The sequence below is a fragment of the Lynx canadensis genome, chromosome B4, assembly GCF_007474595.2.
Source record: "Lynx canadensis isolate LIC74 chromosome B4, mLynCan4.pri.v2, whole genome shotgun sequence".
NCBI lineage: Eukaryota > Metazoa > Chordata > Mammalia > Carnivora > Felidae > Lynx > Lynx canadensis.
Genome location: NC_044309.1, coordinates 101,100,173 through 101,121,039, shown reverse-complemented (window position 1 = coordinate 101,121,039; position 20,867 = coordinate 101,100,173). Strand labels below are relative to the sequence as shown.

Genomic DNA, 20,867 nt, shown 5'->3' with positions numbered 1-20,867 from the left:
TAGGACCACCAAATGGGGAATAAGAAACTCTCTCAGGAGTAAGATTTAGTAGTATGTTGAAAGAATCATTTGAGTAAAAAAAGAGGGTCTTACAGGTTCTATATTAGCTTTGCTGAAAATTAAAACTCCTGAAGAGAGGGGGACTTATTCAAGGGAGATTATTTAGAACCTAATTGCGACCAATAAAAATGAATGGTTGGCAAAAAGAGTAAGATACAAAATTTTAAAAAGATGTTAAAATACCGTGAACATGTTAGCCTGAAGAGAGCTGGCATGACCGCATTGATGACAAGCACAATATGCTTTAAGATAGAAAGCACAATTAGGAGATAAAAAATGGTCTCTATGTAGTAATAAAAATAATACTTAACTGGTAAATATGACAATTTAAAATCAGCATATACCTAAGAAGAAATCTCAGAATACAGTTGAGATAATTATCTAGAAAAATTAGAAATTCTGCTATCATAGACAGAAATATCTAAATACCTCCTCCGGGAATTGGAATATTCAGCAGATAAACAGTCAATAAGAATATAAAAGATTTGAACATATCTATTAACAAATTTGGTCTGATGACACATATAGAGAACTATCCATGCCAAGAATTAAAGACTCTACAGTTTTTGTAAACTCACATGATACATGTACAAAAAAAACTTATAATGCACCAAACAATAAAATGATTTTCAAACAAATACCAAAAATAAGTATCATATAGATTAAATTCTTAATGATGAAGAACTTCATTTAGGTATACATTATTTTTAAATAACTTAGGAAATACATTAAAAAACACACACACAGGGGCGCCTGGGTGGCGCAGTCGGTTAAGCGTCCGACTTCAGCCAGGTCACGATCTCGCGGTCTGTGAGTTCGAGCCCCGCGTCGGGCTCTGGGCTGATGGCTCAGAGCCTGGAGCTTGTTTCCGTTTCTGTGTCTCCCTCTCTCTCTGCCCCTCCCCCCGTTCATGCTCTGTCTCTCTCTGTCCCAAAAATAAATAAACGTTGAAATAAAAGAGGGAGCAACTGAAGCACAGAGATGTTAAGCAACTTGTCTGAGGTCACATTTAAAAAATAAAAAAATAAATAAAAATAAAAAAATAAAACACACACACACATTTGAAAAGTATGAAGAGCTTTTTAAGCAGCTCATAAATTTAAAAAATAATAGAAATTAGAATAAATTCAAAATATTCAAATGTGAAAATGCTGCGTGTTTAAAGTTATTAAACAAGCCAGAGCTTTACAAGTATACCTCACTACACAATTTTTCCTGATATGAATATTCAAAACGATAAATTGCAAATTTTTGCCCAAATTTACTACCTGAATTGAAACTCCCTATAAAAAAATCCATATTTGTATACCAAAAAAAGTACTGAATTTATACACTACGCAAGGCCATAGAAGGCAATGTGGCTTCATTTTATACTGGATTGTCTCCCGAGGATAGTATTTTGATCTCCTATTACATTAAATGACTCTGCACAACTGCTACATATTCCCATATATTCCCTGGGTACTATGGTTTGCTTATACTGAGCAACTTAGTATAGTATCAACCTGGATCTGGTTGGAATTAGTTATCTATAACCTACTATTTTGTTGATTATATTATAGAACATACAATGTATGTATGCATTATTAGAATGTATACATTACAAATGTCATTTCCATCTGACATTGCATCATTGTTTAACAGTAAAAATAATGGAATAAATGGTTTTAGATGCTTTCTATTATACAAAAAGCCTTATATCAAGGTTTTAGTGGTATGTGGAGTAACTTGACTAAGGGCTCTGGGTGGCCTGAGAATGCATTTTGTGTACCATTTAAAAATTGAAATAGAATATGCAAGAATGTTCAGGTTAACATATATCCAGGTACATATTAGACATTGATAACAAAGGATGCCCATATTAACAATCACTGTACGGGGACAATAAAACCTTAATACAAGTCTAGATACAAACAACTGGGGAAAAAAAAATGCAAGAATTTTATTTATGAGCATAGATAATATAATCCTAAATAAAATATTGTCAAAGAAAATGAAGCAAGGTACATAAAAATATCATAAAATTTGATTTACCATACACATGCAAAGATTATTTAATATATGAAAATGTAACTAATTATGCTAATAGATGAAAGGAAAAAACATAATTGCAACAGAAATGAGAAAGAGATTTGGAAAAAATTAACTTTTTGAAAACTATGATGAAATGGAAACTTATTTAACCTGTTGGAGGGTACCTGCCAGAAAACTACAGAAAACATTATGCTTAGAAGTAAAACAGGAGAAAGATTTTCTTTAAAGTCACCAGAAGAGAAGAATCTCACCATTACCACCGTAACAGTTACCCGTTGCTGTGAACAAATGGCCCCGCAACTTTGTGCTTTATGAAAACAATGATTTACTCATCCTCAGGGTTCTGTGAATTGACTGGGCAGAGCTCAGGTGGGATGATTTGTCTCCTCCACCTAAGTCCCAGCTGGGCTCGCTAATATGGCTTTAGTTTGGCAGAAGGAACTCAAAATGTTCTCGCTCACATGCCCAGTTCCTACCCTGGGATAGTAGGGTCCTCTCTCGCTACTTGTAGGCACTTTCTCCCTGGATAGGCTTTCACTCCCTAGTGTCCTTCTCTCCATGTGACCTCTTCAGTGGAATTGCTCAGGCTCCTTTACATCGCATCTCAGAAATCTCAGGGGACAAAAGCAGAAACTGCAAGCTTTCAAGTGTAGGCTTTTGAACTCAGATGCCACTGTATCTACGATATTCTATAGCTTAAATTAAGCTGGGATGCCTAGGTGGCTCAGTCCGACTTTGGCTCAGGTCATGATCTCACAGCTTGTGAGTTCGGGCCACCTCGGGCTCTGTGCTGACAGCTCAGAGCCTGGAACCTGCTGTGGATTTTGTGTCTCCCTCTCTGTCTGCCCCTCCCACACTCACGCACGCTCTGTCTCTCTCTCTCTCTCTTTCTCTGTCTCTCTCTCTCTCTCTCTCTCTCTCCCTCTCTCTCTCTTTCTGTCTCTGTCAAAAAGTATAAACATTAAAAAAAATCTAAATTAAGCTAAATACTAGGCCAAATTCAGTGTGGGAGATTACACAAAGGTGTGAGTACAGAGAAGAATTTGTTCATTGGGGATCATTTTGTGTCAATCTATCACAGCCATTTCATCTCAAAGTTATATTAGAGATTTTACCCATCATACTAAAATGAGAAGAAGGAGAAGCATGATAAATGTGCTAATGATGATGGTATTAAGGATTGGGAGGAAACTTATTTAAAGATTATATGATTGCATATAAAATTGCATTTAGATTACATGATTGCATAAAAAATCTAGAATGAAAAAAAGTCTAGGAGAATTAACAAAAAATAAAAAATGGAAGAACAAAACCATTCCTGCTAATAATCTGAATATAAAATTTGCATATAAAAATAATTTTTATATACCACAAAGAAACACAAAACTTTTCAATTACTTAAAAAGATATGTACATTAGTAAAAAGTCAACATAAAGTATATAAGAATACTCAGCAAAGATGTTTAAGACTTATTTGAGAAAACTGAAAATATTTTATTGACTGACATTTAAGAATACCAAGTAAGTGGAGAGATATTGCAAATGGAGAAGGATTCTCAGTATCATAAAGCAAATAATTTTTCCAATATCAGTCTATAAATTTAATGAAATTATAATCGAAATTACAAGGCTTTCCACAAAACCTAATAAGCTAATTCTAAATTAATGTCAGAGAGTAAAAAGCCAAGAATAGTCAAGACAAATCTGAGAAGGAAAATAAACAAGAGTTGGGGGTCTTGCCCTACTACTTATCAAGACCTAATTAGAGACATTAAGCCAATGTGCCATTGTTGTAGGGATATGGCTAAATGAAAACCAACAGAATAGTCTAGAAACATGTATTCATATTTTCACAAATTATAAATGGTAGAAGTGTCATTAGTAAGTAGTGAGCCAAGGATGTGTTATGATCTTGACACAATAATTCATCCGTAAGGAAAAAATAGTAATTATATTCCTACATACTGTATAGGAATATAGCTTTAAAATAGAATAAATATTTAATTGTATAAAGTAAAACACTAAAATGTTTCTTTTTGTTTTTTTTTAATTTTTAAAAATGTTTGTTTATTTTTGAGAAGGAGAGTATAAGTAAGGGACGGAGACAAAAAGATTGGGGGACAGAGGATCCAAAGTGGGCTCTGTGCTGACAGCAGACAGCTCAATGCAGGGCTCGAACTCCCAAACCATGAGATCATGATCTAAGCCAAAGTCAGATGCTTAACTGACTGAGCCATCCAGGTGCCTCAGTTTTTTGTTTGTTTGCTTGCTTTTTGTCTTTTAAAGTGGGCTTCATGCCCAGCATGGAGCCCAACATGGAGCTTAACTCATGTCCCTAAGATGAAGACCTGAGCTGAGATCAAGAGTTGGACACTTAACCAACTGAGACACCCAGGCGCCCCTGCAATGTTTCTGATAAAAGACAAAACATTTTTCAAGCTTTTGAGTAAACAGGAAGCAAAAAGCAGAAGGAATAAAGTAAAAGACTAATAAATTGGATTACATTAACAATGATAAGTCTCTGCACATCCAAGACACTGTAAGAAATGGAAATGACAACAGTACAGGGGAAAGCATATGCAATGATTCATCTGATAATGCATTATTACCAAAAGATGTTTTTAAAACTTTCAAATTAATGAGAAAATGAAGATAAAATAGAGAACTGAGCATATAATATGGACAGACAATAAAGATGGGAAATCCACAACGTTCAATAAGTAAATTAAGGGTTACTCAGTTTTTCTGAAAATGCGAAATAAAAATTTAAAGAGGGTTTAGTAAATTTTAAGCCACCTGAAGATTATACAAGTTTTTTTTTTTGTTTTTGTTTTTTTTTTTTTTTTAAGATTATACAAGTTTTTAAGAGAGTAGAGACATTTACGTAGTGCTCATAGAGGTATGGATTGGTGCGATTTATTTGGAGAGTAATTTAGCAATAATATAAATTTAAAATTGCCTGTGAAACCTTCACACACTTATCATTGGAATACAGAGACAAGAATGTTTTTTCAGCATTGTTTATAACAGCAGAAAACTGAAGTCCAATCTATCAGAGGAGAAGCATATTTGGAGTACCCATACAATGGGATAGCACATAGTTGTAAAAATTAATAAAGTAGAGCCATCTTATAAACACAGATAAATCTCACAAATACAATGTTGAAAGAGAGAAAATAAAAGGAAGTTGCCTGAGGCCTGTATAATTTGATACAAATTATATAAAATTATAAAACATTCAAATCAAACCAAATAACTTATATATGTTTATGTGTTCATATTATTTGGTAAAACTATTTTTAAAAGATGAACTAGATTTAAACAACATTCAACCCAGCGGTTAGTTCAATTTCAAAAGTATCTGTAGTGTTTTATTTCATCATCTTGACGGTAAGCCCACTGATGTTCATACTGTATGCTTTTGTGTGCATGCCCTTGAAATATTATAAATATTAAAAACTAGAATTACAGAGATTGGGAATGATGCAGGAAATCTGAAATGTGGCAAATGCCGATTTTCTATTTTTAAAAAGAAAACAGGGATAGATTTTTCATTCACTTTTCAAGAAATATTTGTTGTAATTCCATTCTGTGCCAGACGCTGTCCTAGGTGCTAGAGCAACATCAGTGAGAAGAGAAATGCCCTCACTGCTTACATGGTATCTATATTCTGAGTATTACCTGACCTACAGTCAGAATTTATGTGGTTCTGATTCAAAAATTTCCAAACTAATTGTTTAAGTGCTGTGACTTGTGACAAAATGGAACAAGTCATAGCAGGCTAACTTTATTTAAAGCTTACTTCATTTATTTCATTTAAGGGATCCTGCCCCCCCTCACACACACCTTTTATGGGGGAATATTGCACAACTCAGTTCTTTACTTTGATCTACTAACATGTTGTTGTGTTTGGGTTTTTTTGTTTTTTGTTTTTCTTCTTTGTGGCTTGGGCAAAGATATAGATGATATGTTTATTTTTATTTTTCCACTTGAAACTTAAAGAAATAAAAAAATGTTCATATGCAAATACCAGTATACCAAGTTAACCAAAATTATGTCAAATTTTTTCTTCTCCAAAACCACATTGCTTGCCATAAGTTTACAAATACTCTTGCAGCATGAATATATATATATATATGTATATATATATATATATATATATATACATATATATATATGTATATATATATATATATACATATATATATACATATACATATATATGTGTGTGTGTGATCACAGATTTTATATTATATAGATATAATCACTCTCTAAAATTTGTGATTATCAATTGCAGTGGTTTAACTGCTTTGTCCCAACTAGTTGTGAATCATGTTGATAGTTATATGCCATTAACAAATAATAGGTCCTGTTTTCAAACGATTTTCTTTTTCTAAAAGAGTAGATACATGTATCTCAGCAAAGAATTTATTAATAACTGTTACTTTAGAATGCATTATATTTCATTGCTACTTTTCATTTTGCTTGGCTTTTTTTTTTTTTTTAATTTTTTTTTTCAACGTTTATTTATTTTTGGGACAGAGAGAGACACAGCATGAACGGGGGAGGGGCAGAGAGAGAGGGAGACCCAGAATCGGAAACAGGCTCCAGGCCCCGAGCCATCAGCCCAGAGCCTGACGCGGGGCTCGAACTCCCGGACCGCGAGATCGTGACCTGGCTGAAGTCGGATGCTTAACCGACTGCGCCACCCAGGCGCCCCATCATTTTGCTTGGCTTTTGATTGCAGCAGCTTATTAAGAAATACTTTCCAAAGGAGAAAATTGGCCCTTTTGGTTACCAAGATTCAATGAAAAGAAAAGATCCATCAGAGCAGAACATTTTGGCAATGTATACAATGTTAGTGCATATAGGAAAACTTCAGACCCCCAAAAAGGATTTGAACTCAGATGATCTAAACTCTACAGTCTACACTCTGACCTATCCACCATGTATAGCTGATCTGTTGTGCAGCTCCATCCATCCCAAATTTAAGCAGACAAGAGAATCACTCACAATACTGGTTAAAACACAAATGCAGCCAGCACTGGAGATTCTAGAGGTCAGGTAATTTGCATTTTAAAAAGCTATCGGGTGGAGCTGATACTGCTGATCCTGTCTGTGGTTTAAGGGGTTAAAATTGGCTCCCTGAGCATCTTTAAAGCAGGCGACACTTTATTAGTCCAGCAGAGTAATTTGAGATCTCACTTCAGGCCAGCATGATGGAATAAACCCCTTTCATTCCCATGATTACATGAAACCCTTTCCTAAATCAATGTGGTTTAGAGCTCAAAGACAACAAAAGCATGGTTTACATAATAATTTGAAAGCCTGTCAAAATGAAAAAAAAAAAAAAGGAAGCGCTAGGAAGCACTTTCTTATGACTGTTCTACAGTGAAAGTGAGGGTGACACGGCAGTAAGCGTCCAAATTTCTAAAATCTGTTGGGAGGATTCTGGGAAGATGGCGGCGTAGGAGGACGCTGGGCTCACCGCGCGTCCTGCTGATCACTTAGATTCCACCTACACCTGCCTAAATAACCCAGAAAACCGCCAGAGGATTAGCAGAACAGAGTCACCGGACCCAAGTGCAGACGAGAGGCCCACGGAAGAGGGTAGGAAGGGCGGTGAGGCGGTGCGCGCTCCACGGACTGGCGGGAGGGAGCCGGGGCGGAGGGGCGGCTCGCCGGCCAAGCAGAGCCCCCGAGTCCGGCTTGCAAAAGCGGAGGGGCCTGACGGACTGTGTTCAGACAGCAAGCGCGACTTAGCAAGCGCGACTTAGCGTCTGGGAGGTCATAAGTTAACAGCTCTGCTCGGAAAGCGGGAAGGCTGGAGGACAAAGGGAGGGTGAGCTGCGGAGCCCCCGGACGACAGAGCTCAGTTTGGCGGGGAACAAAGGCGCTAGCCAGCGCCATCTCCCCCGCCCATCCCCCAGCCAAAATCCCAAAGGGAACCGGCTCCGGCCAGGGAAATTGCTCCCTCCGCGCGAACACCCAACTCTGTGCTTCTGCGGAGCCAAACCTCCGGCAGCGATTTGACTCCCTCCGGCTGCCACAGGGCCCCTCCTGAAGTGGATCACCTAAGGAGAAGCGAGCTAAGCCTGCCCCCCCTCCCGCCGTGCACCTTGCCTTCCCACCCCAGCTAATACGCCAGATCCCCAGCATCACAAGCCTGGCAGTGTGCAAGTAGCCCAGACGGGCCACGCCACCCCACAGTGAATCCCGCCCCTAGGAGAGGGGAAGAGAAGGCACACACCAGTCTGACTGTGGCCCCAGCGGTGGGCTGGGGGCAGACATCAGGTCGGACTGCGGCCCCGCCCACCAACTCCAGTTATACACCACAGCACAGGGGAAGTGCCCTGCAGGCCCTCACCACACCAGGGACTATCCAAAATGACCAAGCGGAAGAATTCCCCTCAGAAGAATCTCCAGGAAATAACAACAGCTAATGAGCTGATCAAAAAGGATTTAAATAATATAACAGAAAGTGAATTTAGAATAATAGTCATAAAATTAATCGCTGGGCTGGAAAACAGCATACAGGACAGCAGAGAATCTCTTGCTACAGACATCAGGGGACTAAGGAACAGTCATGAGGAGCTGAAAAACGCTTTAAAGGAAATGGAAAACAAAATGCAAACCACCACGGCTCGGATGGAAGAGGCAGAGGAGAGAATAGGTGAACTAGAAGATAAAGTTATGGAAAAAGAGGAAGCTGAGAAAAAGAGAGATAAAAAAATCCAGGAGTATGAGGGGAAAATTAGAGAACTAAGTGATACACTAAAAAGAAATAATATACGCATAATTGGTATCCCAGAGGAGGAAGAGAGAGGGAAAGGTGCTGAAGGGGTACTTGAAGAAATAATAGCTGAGAACTTCCCTGAACTGGGGAAGGAAAAAGGCATTGAAATCCAAGAGGCACAGAGAACTCCCTTCAGACGTAACTTGAATCGATCTTCTGCACGACATATCATAGTGAAACTGGCAAAATACAAGGATAAAGAGAAAATTCTGAAAGCAGCAAGGGGTAAACGTGCCCTCACATATAAAGGGAGACCTATAAGACTCGTGACTGATCTCTCTTTTGAAACTTGGCAGGCCAGAAAGGATTGGCACGAGATTTTCAGGGTGCTAGATAGCAAAAATATGCAGCCGAGAATCCTTTATCCAGCAAGTCTGTCATTTAGAATAGAAGGAGAGATAAAGGTCTTCCCAAACAAACAAAAACTGAAGGAATTTGTCACCACTAAACCAGCCCTACAAGAGATCCTAAGGGGGACCCTGTGAGACAAAGTACCAGAGACATCACTACAAGCATAAAACATACAGACATCACAATGACTCTAAACCCGTATCTTTCTATAATAACACTGAATGTAAACGGATTAAATGCGCCAACCAAAAGACATAGGGTATCAGAATGGATAAAAAAACAAGACCCATCTATTTGCTGTCTACAAGAGACTCATTTTAGACCTGAGGACACCTTTAGATTCAGAGTGAGGGGATGGAGAACTATTTATCATGCTACTGGAAGCCAGAAGAAAGCTGGAGTAGCCATACTTATATCAGACAAACTAGACTTTAAATTAAAGGCTGTAACAAGAGATGAAGAAGGACATTATATAATAGTTACAGGGTCTATCCATCAGGAAGAGCTAACAATTATAAATGTCTATGCGCCGAATACCGGAGCCCCCAAATATATAAAACAATTACTCATAAACAGAAGCAACCTTATTGATAAGAATGTGGTAATTGCAGGGGACTTTAACACCCCACTTACAGAAATGGATAGATCATCTAGACACACAGTCAATAAAGAAACAAGGGCCCTGAATGAGACACTGGATCAGATGGACTTGACAGATATATTTAGAACTCTGCATCCCAAAGCAACAGAATATACTTTCTTCTCGAGTGCACATGGAACATTCTCCAAGATAGATCATATACTGGGTCACAAAACAGCCCTTCATAAGTTTACAAGAATTGAAATTATACCATGCATACTTTCAGACCACAATGCTATGAAGCTTAAAATCAACCACAGGAAAAAGTCTGGAAAACCTCCAAAAGCATGGAGGTTAAAGAACACCCTACTAACGAATGAGTGGGTCAACCAGGCAATTAGAGAAGAAATCAAAAAATATATGGAAACAAATGAAAATGAAAATACAACAATCCAAACGCTTTGGGACGCAGCGAAGGCAGTCCTGAGAGGAAAATACATTGCAATCCAGGCCTATCTCAAGAAACAAGAAAAATCCCAAATACAAAATCTAACAGCACACCTAAAGGAAATAGAAGCAGAACAGCAAAGGCAGCCTAAACCCAGCAGAAGAAGAGAAATAATAAAGATCAGAGCAGAAATAAACAATATAGAATCTAAAAAAACTGTAGAGCAGATCAACGAAACCAAGAGTTGGTTTTTTGAAAAAATAAACAAAATTGACAAACCTCTAGCCAGGCTTCTCAAAAAGAAAAGGGAGATGACCCAAATAGATAAAATCATGAATGAAAATGGAATTATTACAACCAATCCCTCAGAGATACAAACAATTATCAGGGAATACTATGAAAAATTATATGCCAACAAATTGGACAACCTGGAAGAAATGGACACATTCCTGAACACCCACACTCTTCCAAAACTCAATCAGGAGGAAAGAGAAAGCTTGAACAGACCCATAACCAGCGAAGAAATTGAATCGGTTATCAAAAATCTCCCAACAAATAAGAGTCCAGGACCAGATGGCTTCCCAGGGGAGTTCTACCAGACGTTTAAAGCAGAGATAATACCTATCCTTCTCAAGCTATTCCAAGAAATAGAAAGGGAAGGAAAACTTCCAGACTCATTCTATGAAGCCAGTATTACTTTGATTCCTAAACCAGACAGAGACCCAGTAAAAAAAGAGAACTACAGGCCAATATCCCTGATGAATATGGATGCAAAAATTCTCAATAAGATACTAGCAAATCGAATTCAACAGCATATAAAAAGAATTATTCACCATGATCAAGTGGGATTCATTCCTGGGATGCAGGGCTGGTTCAACATTCGCAAATCAATCAACGTGATACATCACATTAACAAAAAAAAAGAGAAGAACCATATGATCCTGTCAATCGATGCAGAAAAGGCCTTTGACAAAATCCAGCACCCTTTCTTAATAAAAACCCTTGAGAAAGTCGGGATAGAAGGAACATACTTAAAGATCATAAAAGCCATTTATGAAAAGCCCACAGCTAACATCATCCTCAACGGGGAAAAACTGAGAGCTTTTTCCCTGAGATCAGGAACACGACAGGGATGCCCACTCTCACCGTTGTTGTTTAACATAGTGCTGGAAGTTCTAGCATCAGCAATCAGACAACAAAAGGAAATCAAAGGCATCAAAATTGGCAAAGATGAAGTCAAGCTTTCGCTTTTTGCAGATGACATGATATTATACATGGAAAATCCGATAGACTCCACCAAAAGTCTGCTAGAACTGATACATGAATTCAGCAAAGTTGCAGGATACAAAATCAATGTCCAGAAATCAGTTGCATTCTTATACACTAACAATGAAGCAACAGAAAGACAAATCAAGAAAATGATCCCATTTACAATTGCACCAAGAAGCATAAAATACCTAGGAATAAATCTAACCAAAGATGTAAAGGATCTGTATGCTGAAAACTATAGAAAGCTTATGAAGGCAATTGAAGAAGATTTAAAGAAATGGAAAGACATTCCCTGCTCATGGATTGGAAAAATAAATATTGTCAAAATGTCAATACTACCCAAAGCTATCTACACATTCAATGCAATCCCAATCAAAATTGCACCAGCATTCTTCTCGAAACTAGAACAAGCAATCCTAAAATTCATATGGAACCACAAAAGGCCCCGAATAGCCAAAGGAATTTTGAAGAAGAAGACCAAAGCAGGAGGCATCACAATCCCAGACTTTAGCCTCTACTACAAAGCTGTCATCATCAAGACAGCATGGTATTGGCACAAAAACAGACACACAGACCAATGGAATAGAATAGAAACCCCAGAACTAGACCCACAAACATATGGCCAACTCATCTTTGACAAAGCAGGAAAGAACATCCAATGGAAAAAAGACAGCCTCTTTAACAAATGGTGCTGGGAGAACTGGACAGCAACATGCAGAAGGTTGAAACTAGACCACTTTCTCACACCATTTACAAAAATAAACTCAAAATGGATAAAGGACCTAAATGTGAGACAGGAAACCATCAGAACCTTAGAGGAGAAAGCAGGAAAAGACCTCTCTGACCTCAGCCGTAGCAATCTCTTACTCGACACATCCCCAAAGGCAAGGGAATTAAAAGCAAAAGTGAATTACTGGGACCTTATGAAGATAAAAAGCTTCTGCACAGCAAAGGAAACAACCAACAAAACTAAAAGGCAACCAACGGAATGGGAAAAGATATTTGCAAATGACATATCGGACAAAGGGCTAGTATCTAAAATCTATAAAGAGCTCACCAAACTCCACACCCGAAAAACAAATAACCCAGTGAAGAAATGGGCAGAAAACATGAATAGACACTTCTCTAAAGAAGACATCCAGATGGCCAACAGGCACATGAAAAGATGTTCAGCGTCGCTCCTTATCAGGGAAATACAAATCAAAACCACACTCAGGTATCACCTCACGCCAGTCAGAGTGGCCAAAATGAACAAATCAGGAGACTATAGATGCTGGAGAGGATGTGGAGAAACGGGAACCCTCTTGCACTGTTGGTGGGAATGCAAATTGGTGCAGCCGCTCTGGAAAGCAGTGTGGAGGTTCCTCAGAAAATTAAAAATAGACCTACCCTATGACCCAGCAATAGCACTGCTAGGAATCTACCCAAGGGATACAGGAGTACTGATGCATAGGGGCACTTGTACCCCAATGTTCATAGCAGCACTCTCAACAATAGCCAAATTATGGAAAGAGCCTAAATGTCCATCAACTGATGAATGGATAAAGAAATTGTGGTTTATATACACAATGGAATACTACGTGGCAATGAGAAAAAATGAAATATGGCCTTTTGTAGCAACGTGGATGGAACTGGAGAGTGTGATGCTAAGTGAAATAAGCCATACAGAGAAAGACAGATACCATATGGTTTCACTCTTATGTGGATCCTGAGAAACTTAACAGGAACCCATGGGGGAGGGGAAGGAAAAAAAAAAAAAAAAAAAAAGGACGTTAGAGTGGGAGAGAGCCAAAGCATAAGAGACTGTTAAAAACTGAGAACAAACTGAGGGTTGATGGGGGGTGGGAGGGAGGGGCGGGTGGGTGATGGGTATTGAGGAGGGCACCTTTTGGGATGAGCACTGGGTGTTGTATGGAAACCAATTTGTCAATAAACTTCATATAAAAAAAAAAAAAAACATAAAAAAAAAAAAATAATAAAAAAAAAAAATAAAATCTGTTGGGCTTAAGGGCTAAACCCTGTCCACCATCAGCTTACAGGTACAAACTCAAGCAATAATATTTCAGCCGAGACTGACTTCAGCTTAGGAAACAAGATGGGCATTTTATATTAGAAGCTTCTCACACACACTTTGGTTTCTAAAAGAGGAAGCTAACTTGGGGAAAACATGCAAATCTCAGCTCCAGAGATACAGTGGGGGAGGCTGCTTTGAACAAAGCCTGAACATTACATTAGTCAGGTTCTCCCAGGCCCAGCCTATCTGCAGAAAGACAGCTGCTTGAATTTAAGCACCAATTAAAGATTTCACAGGCTTTAGTCACTTTCTGTTACAAGAACATTTGACTTGTGTACTTAGAAAGAAAATCAGCGGAATATTCTATTTAAGGGGGAAGAAAGCATATGCTGTGAGTCTTTTACCATAAGAAGTAAATATTGGGGATAATAATTTTCAAATACAATGGCAATATAGTTTGGCTATGAAACCTCTTCACCAAGTGTCTGCTGGGCATGTCCGAAAATGACTAATTCGTCAGCTTTCCTGCAGTGAACTCTACTTCAGAGCTTGCAGTTTCAGGTCTTAAAGATGTAATTTTCTGGTATGCTTTACCTTGCTTTTATGGTCATATCTTGGTACACAGTGATTTCTCAGAAGTCAAAAAGTTTGTTCAGAAATATTGCTAATTGTGGGGCGCCTGGGTGGCTCAGTCCGCTGAGCGTCCAACTTCGGCTCAGGTCACGATCTCATGGTTTGTGAGTTCGAGCCCCGCGTGGGGCTCTGTGCTGACAGCTCAGAGCCTGCTTCTGATTCTGGGTCTCTCTCTCTCTCTCTCTCAGCCCCTCCCCTGCTCACACTCTGTCTCTCCCTCTCTCTCAAAAATAAATAAATATTAAAAAAATGTTAAAAAAAGAAATATTGCTACTTCTGTGTTGGGAAAGAACTTCTTTTGAACCCGTTTCCCATATTCACGGGAACAGTGAAGAACAATATCTCTTGATAGTTCTGCTCATTAAAAACAAACAGAAATGAGGGGGATGTGGAGAAAGAGGGTATGAGCATTAATTCATGCCAGTTCACACCGTATTTCCAGTGAGTGTTATTAAAAGTGTTTTTGTTAGCAATTAAACCTGAGGAATGGGCTCTTGCTTTGGGAAACAAAATGTAGGCATATTCAAAATTCCCCTAAATTATATTACTATTGATTGATATAAATTCATACTTTACAAGGAGCCTATAAAAAAAATGACTACTAATTATAAAAGGAGCACAATGGAGCCATATACCTAGAGACTCTCAGTCAAGAGTCTCTTTCCACTTGATTCCTTAGACAATTCAGAATGTACCCAGAAGATTCCTTTTTATAACCCAGTGACAAGCCAAGGAGATGCTGTAATGCTACTACATTAAATCTGTTTTAATTTTTCCCCTGTTCCCAAGCACGTAAGCACTATCAGGAGAACAGAAAATGCCTGTTTAGAAATTATTTGTGCTGACTACCATGTCTTAATTGTTTTTAAACTGCTCTGTTAAAAGATTTATTTTGAAATAAATATAATGATACAAGTTTATATCTGGGCATCCAGTAAATTTTTTTTTTGAGGAACCTGCAATATTCAGGGCAAATTCTTTGGGGAGTCCATACAAGAGCTTTATATCCAAGAGGGGAAAGGTTTGAAGGTAGATTTTGAGGGACTCCTTTTATTTTATTTTAAATCATGGCAAAAAATAACCACACTCATATATCCAGTAGGTTTCAAAAATCATTCAAATGCATATTTCTTCATAAGTGCTAGAGAAGAAAATCATAAGAATTATCCAAGGGCATCGTAGCTGGCAAGGAAGGAAGTTTTTTCTAAGGAACTGACTTTTAACCTATGTTTTTCTCAATTAATATAAATCAGCTAAGTGGGGGCAGCAGGTGGAAAGGGTAAGGAAAATCTTGATCAAGACATAGGGAACACTGGGTGTGAAAACTGTGAAGAAAGAGGCAGTAGGAAGACCTTGAAAAATGGACTAAAAGCCACTGTGACCAAGCTAGAGAAAGCAATGGCAAAGAAAAGTCTGACATGAGGCTGGGAGGGGCCAGATCAGGAGGGCTTTGTTGGTGGCATTAAGGAGCTCAGACCATACTCTAAGAGTGATAGGGGATCACTGAGGGTTTTAAGCAAGGAGATGTTATCACAGCATTTACCTCTCTAAGAAAACCTCTCTCTATGCTGTGTGGAGAATTGATTGTTAAGAGTGGAAGCAGAGAGACCATGAAGTAGACTTTTGCTTAGTCCAGGAAGACGACGGCACTGTGCACCAATTTAGTGGGAGTGGAGAGGGATAAAAATGCTTATTTACAGAGGAAAATAGATGGAAATGAAGAACAAGGAAGAAGGAAGTAGCAAAGATGAGTCCCACATTTCTGGCTTCAGAAATGGTAAGACAGAGAAGCAGTAACGTGGACCAAGAATGAGGAGACAGGAAAAGGAAAACAAATTCAATAGTGTGGAAGTTTTCTGCTGCTGTTCCAATCAATGGAGATTAGTCCTGGAATCAATATAAAGTGAGAAAGGTGAATCTCCCATAAATTAGTCAGTCTTGGTTCCCAATTGCCTCCCCAAAACCAGCACTTCTCCCAGAGAAGTGGGTGTGGTTCTTGTGTTAAGGCTCATGCTCCACTTCCCCAAATACAACTGCTTCATCAGGTACACATATGGAGGAACTAAGGCATCTTACATCACTCGATACTAAGACATCATATATCGCCAAAGTGACACCTTCCAAAGGGACATTGTGCTTCGATTGTGTTGATCCCATTTGTGCTACAGATTTCCATTCTGTTCCCTGTTGTTCTCTGCAACTCCCAATAATAGCATCACACACCCCCACTCAGTGCGTGTGACTTGCCACATCTTTCCCAGTGGAAGCGATATAGTTCCCACTGTCATCATCTTCATCCTTGGCCATGTGACTTACTGTGGCCAGTGGCACACAAGCAGGGGTGAAATTTTTTATAACTGAATTTAAAGAGTCATCAAATGGTTTCCCCTTGGCTCTTTCATCTTCTACCATGAAAATAACATGTACCAGAAGTGAGCTGTTCCTGAAATCTAAATCCCAGAATGAAGGAGACCCATAGAATCAACCTGCAAGTAAATCTAACCAATATCTGACATGAAAAAGAAATAAATCTTTGTGTTTAAATGGTTGAAATTTGGGGGCCACTTATTACTGCAGGACAACATAACCTAAATTGAGTGACATAAAAATCCAAAACTACTTTTGCCTAAATTTGGATATATGAGAATTTCACTTTAAATTTAACTTTAGAACCTATCCCACACTAAGATGTAGCTCCAGGTACTTTTAGGGAGTTTCTATTACCTTTCTTAACTACAGATGGGCTCAGATCTCATACCTGAGGCCATTAATAGAAGACCTATAAGCAGGACAGTTTCAACTTCAAAATGATAAACACTGTTTTTGGTCCCTCCAACAAAAGCTAAAGATCTTCAGAGGGGATCCCTCATTCTGGTCCTCTGCCTGTAAGATTAACAGCATTAGAAGTTTTGTCATAAAAGCTTTTCTGAAGAAAACGGAATGGCAGTAATGACAAACACACACCCATGTATTTCTTGTCCATTTGTTCTCCCCGATCTTGGTTCAAGATGAACATCTCATTTGTACTTTTACAGACAAATGTCTGGCTGCCTGCCACATTTCTTAGACTGGAATCTGATTTTGCATTTTTCCAGAGGTAATGAATATTTCCTTTATAAAGTCTGTGCTAATTTGCCATATACACCTTCAAAAACTCAAGGTTCTTATATAAACTCCTGGGTTTTGCTGAATTTTAGTCTTAGTATCAACTAACTTCAAACCTTGTCCATAACTCAATCTCTGTCTCTCTGTCTCTGTCTCTGTCTCTCCACACACACACACACACACACACAAGCAAGTCCACAGGCCATCTATCACTATTTCTGAACATTCTCTTCTATATTTGCTATCTGGCAATGATGAAAGGTAGAAGAGGAAGGGACACAACACACCTGAGAGAGCGGGTCTACATAAACTCAGCATGAATAACCTGAGACGAGAAGAGGAAGACAGACAAGAGTTCATGGAACTTTTCCCCTGAAGACGTATAATTTAGCATAACAAGATGGCTAGTGAAATGACAATAAGGTCCCTTGATGGGGCTTGAGCACCATTTGTCTCCTCAGTCCTTGATTTTTTTTTCCATATATAAAATCACATAAAGAAATGGTCATGTAAGTTTACCCAAGAGGGAATGTGGCCCCAGTAGTACCAATAATTTGAAATTAAACAATAAGCTCTAGGAAATAAGCCCATAGGAAATTATCATTTTGACTTAAGCTGTGACAAACAGATTTCTGCTCACTTCTTTTCTGGACATTAAATGGAAAGAAAGTGATTCTTTCCTTTAGCATTCTTCTCAGTCTTTGTATGCCAATCTTGCTTATGAGCTGTTTTTTCCTTAAAATTTAAACACCCTTTTCCTCCCACCCACAAGATAGAATGCCAAGTGTTATTCTCTAATCAGCTATTGATTTTGTGCCATCTGTTACCTATGAAGCATGATTTCAAGAAAAGCAATGGTGTGGCATCTCTTAGCTTAAATTGTTCTAGTCAACCTCTTCTTCCAAAGTGCTAGACACAAACCTGTTTATTCCCTGTCTGCCACCCTGATCTATGATTTTTTATTATTTATCATTTATATCTAAATGAATTTGCAAAATATAATGGAAATTCACATTTAAGTTGCTAGGCTGAACAGAGGCTTTTAAACCATTATTTTCCTCAGTCAGGAGGTTCTCATGGGCATGCCAGTCACCCATGTGAACTTTCTAATAAACATCAATTCCTATAAGTTTTCTTCACTTATTTCTGGCACTGCTAATTCTTATACCTCTCCCTCATTGGGATAAGAAAAAAAAAGATCAATGAAGAAAATCTACACCATTCTTCAATTTGAATGTCACCATTTATTAAAAATAGTGTGGAGTCAAAGGATATTCTTTAACTGCTCATTAAATGGAAGTTTGATACAATGTTATCATAGGAATCATAATTACACTCATTTTAAACATGTATTAATGAATGAACCAAATATCTCTACTATTTCACATGATGCAATTTCCACTTTCTAAATTTTTGGTCTTTCCCTTCTTTGTTTACCTAACCGCCTATTTATTTTATACACATTTTCTCTAATTATATTTCCTTTGTTTTCAAGAAACAGATATATATTAAGCCAAAACAGAAAGAGAAAGTAGGGTTATTATGATAATCATAAACATTGTAATTTATTGGACACTCAGAAATAGAAACCAAAGTACAATTATATCTAACTGGGACCATGACAAGAACGTCATGGATTAAGAGAACTACCTCATTCTCTCAGGTCATAGTGTCTCTAACACATATATATTGAGTAACCTCTATGTTCCAGGGACTGTCTAAGCAGCAGAAAAATGAGACATTAGCCAATTATTGAAAATACTTTAAAAGTAGTAAAATTGTACAGAGTAGAAATATTAGATGCAGAGCTCAGTTGATTTTGAGCGTATAGCAAAGGCTTCTGAGAAATGAAGCAGAGGTTGGAATCTTGAGAATAAACGGAAGGTAATCATGCAAGTGGTGCTATGAACTTTCAACTAGCACAACTGTGTGTTGTCTAAACCCTTTCTTTTATATGTGTTTCATTCTTCTGCCTAAGAAGTTTCTCTCGGCTATTTATAAGTTTTACATAGACACGAAATATAGATGACTTCAAATCTGGAAATTACACAACCATTAGGCGTTACAAGGAAGGCTATGGTCTCTCTTGTTAGAACGGACAATCTAATTGACTTAGCCTGATCTATGGAGGGCTTGGCTAATATTATGTGCTGCCATAGTCCAATTAGCCTCTGGAGCAGGAGTAGGACAGAGAGGGTCTTGAAGTAAATGGCGTGGTTACAGTCGAGGATATGTAAGAAAGAAAAGTAGATTGCAGCAGGTGAACTGATTGACATGTCTAGAATACATATCTTTTGGTGAACGCACACATATACAGTGCCTCATGGGCAGTACTCTATGTTGTTTCTCACTGGTGGTGAGCAGTTGTGCACACCCTAATCCAGCTTCCTCTGTGATTACTAGGCAGCTTGTGGCATGGGCTGAGGAATAGCCAAAGGCACCAACAGATTGTGGCTACTGAAATAAGTCCAACTTCCTTGGGAAAGGTATTCACGACCTTGGCTTGATTAGCTATGGTCTCTACCCCTGCATAAAGTACTATTACTGGTTTGAAAAGAATGCTGTTGAATTGTACATGATGTGGGTATTGACATTAAAATTAATTTTATTAATAAAATTAATACTATCAATATTAATCTAGTAGCAAATTGTTGGGTTCTAGAGTCAAACAGACTCTAGTTTGAACCCAAAAACTATAAAAGCCTCATAACATGGTTAAGCTATAAGATTCTTCTTCCATAAAACTGAGATAACAATACCTGCATAGCAATTAAGAATCCTGTGGGATAGCACGTAAAAGACTCTCCCAAACAACAATGGCTTAAACATCGATGGTTAAATCTCTCTCGTAAAAGAAGTACAGATATAAGCAGTTTACAACTGGTACAATGGCTCCAGAAAGTTATCCAGAACCCAGGATTCTTTGATCTGTCTGTTCACTTATGCTCAGCACTGGCTTCTATCCTCAAGCTACCATGGCCCATACTAGCGACTGAACCATTAGCAATCATCGCTGCATTTCAGAGTTAAAAAAGAGGAAGTGGGGGTAGAGGGTGGGTTCACAAAGAAGGATCTCCCAATGGCCTAAAGTTTCACACAGCAGATCTGTGCACACCCTACAGGTCAGTACTCATTCACGTGGGTGCGTGAAGGTGCAAGGTGGGCTTGGAAATTGAGTCCTTTAGCAAGGGCTGTGTCACTTAGATAACGTTTGGATGCAAAGGAGAAAAGGAAAAATAGATTTGTAGGCAACCAGCCTTCTCTACCACAATGTTCCCCACAGGATTGTAGTGCTGATTTGCTCATTAAATGAGTTAATACATGTTAAACTCTGAGCATAGTGCTTGATACATTGTCAGCACTCAGAAGCTGCCATTATTATTGCTAGCCAATTGCCAGGGATAGAAAATTCTATTATTTAAAACTCATTGACAAGGGAATTATCTATAGTTCTGGAATATGTAAATTCCTTTATTCTATTTGTACTGATTAAATGTTAAAGGAAATGATTTTTAAAAGTTACACACAAAATATGTAGGAAAAACAGTTTAAGCCCGTAGTTAAAAATTATGCTTAA

General features: G+C 38.2%; 1 pseudogene; it reads right to left on the bottom strand.

Moving 5' to 3' along the window:
* LOC115518766 overlaps positions 1-16,597 on the bottom strand; it is a 37,827-nt pseudogene extending 21,230 nt beyond the window's left edge.
* Between the last annotated feature and the right edge of the window lie 4,270 nt (positions 16,598-20,867).